This window comes from Sinocyclocheilus anshuiensis, unplaced genomic scaffold, assembly GCF_001515605.1.
Source record: "Sinocyclocheilus anshuiensis isolate Anshui unplaced genomic scaffold, SAMN03320099.WGS_v1.1 scaffold1403, whole genome shotgun sequence".
NCBI lineage: Eukaryota > Metazoa > Chordata > Actinopteri > Cypriniformes > Cyprinidae > Sinocyclocheilus > Sinocyclocheilus anshuiensis.
Genome location: NW_015538003.1, coordinates 705,759 through 707,839, shown reverse-complemented (window position 1 = coordinate 707,839; position 2,081 = coordinate 705,759). Strand labels below are relative to the sequence as shown.

At 41.6% G+C, this 2,081-nt stretch overlaps 1 protein-coding gene across 1 annotated transcript in view; it reads right to left on the bottom strand.

Annotated features, from left to right (window-relative positions):
• The window catches only part of LOC107676834 (MAP kinase-interacting serine/threonine-protein kinase 2-like), a 6,714-nt gene extending 5,400 nt beyond the window's left edge, over window positions 1-1,314 (bottom strand). Inside the window, exon 1 of the mRNA XM_016471517.1 lies at window positions 1,159-1,314. The gene's annotated coding sequence lies outside the window, so the exon portion shown is untranslated. The remainder of the gene's footprint in view (window positions 1-1,158) is intronic.
• Between the last annotated feature and the right edge of the window lie 767 nt (window positions 1,315-2,081).

The following is a 2,081-nucleotide window of genomic DNA, read 5'->3' as shown; positions in this document are numbered from 1 at the left end:
CCCGGGGGGGGGGGGGGGATAGTTTAGCTTCATTGTAAATCTGGCCATGTATTTAATTACACACTAAGTACTATAACACCTAAATTCTTACAACTAGTTTCTAATAACCAGATTTATACAAAGTGATAATTTGTTTATTATTACCCTTATGTCAGTATGAATGATCATTATAAAGACGTAAAAAAAAAAAAAAAGGATGCAGAATCACCATAAAAGTAGTCCAAACGACTCATGCATATATTACAAATGTGCTTTGCTTTAGCTTTGTGTGAGCATAGAACAAAAATAAGTTGTGCGCCTCCAGTGAGCTAACATCTACAACAGAATCATTAAGTCGACGAGTTGAACTCGAGAACCGGATCAGTCCGATGTAGGAACGAATCATTTAACGCAGCACAGACGGAATCGACGGAATCGATTCAAATGATTCATACGTCTACTTCTCATGCGCACACATTTATTTTAGTCCGGTTTTTACACAATAACTATCGTGTGGCTCCAGAAAACTAGGAATAAAAAGATGAGTCGTGTGGACTACTTTTATGCTGATTTTAGTTATTTTAGAGGCTTTATATTTTCAGTCACCATTCATTTTTAATGAATACAAAGACTTTCTTCCAAAATGTCCCCTTTGTGTGTCCACAAAAGTAAGAGTTATAGAGGTTTGTAACGACTGGAGTTTAAGATAAAATGTCACAATTCTCTATTTTGAGTGAGCTAGCCCTTTAAATCCTCACCTCAAACAGATAAATTAAAGGTTACAGGCGCAGTAAACGCAAGTCACGTCACAAGCAGGGACTTGCATTTACATGCCCGGGAGACTTGTTAATCAAGTCTAAGACTAAGTTAATCACAAGCACTCGTAATGTTCAAAGAATCACCACACTGAATGATTCAAAAACAACATACAACGCAGCCGCTGCAGTGAATCCACCAGCATCTAAATCAGCATGAAGAAACACACACCTCCGAAAGACATATGGCAGCACTATATGAACGGACCTAAAATTAATTTCTAGAAATTTCCAGAGATCTGCCAACAACGAACCAAATCCAACCGTTGCGCCGCATCCTTTAAAATCAAAACCATGGTGTTTTTGTTCAAACTGCTCGTCTGTCAAGCCCGATCTATCAGCTGAATGTAAAGCCCGTCCTTACCCCGTTGTTGTCTTTAAAGCTCCAGGCTTGACGCCGTTGTATGAGCCTCTGCTTCAGGAGCAGCAGATGGTGGCCGGGGGCGGTAAGGACTAAATGTGTGGAAGGTACAAAAAGGCATACGGCGATCCTCGGTTTTATAATCTCACGCCCCTTTCTACCCACCTCCTTTCAGTTAGACCAGCCCCCTCGTCTCTGTAAACACATACCACACACACTCCACACACCAACTGAGAGAGAGAGAGAGAGAGAGAGAGAGAGAGAGAGAGAGAGAGAGAGAGAGAGAGAGAGAGAGAGAGAGAGAGAGAGAGAGAGAGAGAGAGAGAGAGAGAGAGAGAGAGAGAGAGAGAGAGAGAGAGAGAGAGAGAGAGAGAGAGAGAGAGAGAGAGAGAGAGAGAGAGAGAGAGAGAGAGAGAGAGAGAGAGAGAGAGAGAGAGAGAGAGAGAGAGTCACGTGGGCTGGTGACGAATGTTGTGATTAAAGCCTGAGGTGAATAGAAGCGCTGCAGTGTGTGTGTGAGTGAGTGAGAGAGTGTGTGTGTGTGTGTGTGTGTGTGAGAGAGAGAGAGAGAGAGAGAGAGAGTCACGTGGGCTGGTGACGAATGTTGTGATTAAAGCCTGAGGTGAATAGAAGCGCTGCAGTGCTTTTAGTCTATTCCTTTTTTATCTCTAAAAGTTTAAAAGCCTTTTAAACCGGTACTGGTACCGTAATAACAATACATTAAAAAGTATGATGAAGACTCAAATGTCCATAATCCAAATCGTACGTCTTGTGTATAACTAGTCGAACTAGCATTCATTCTGCCTGATGCAATATTCTGCAACAGACAAATTAACTTGTCAAAACCCCCAAATGACTAAGCGTGAGTTTTTAAACAGCTGGTAAGAGCTGGTTTTCTATGAAGGAAATATCAAAGCAATAGCTAA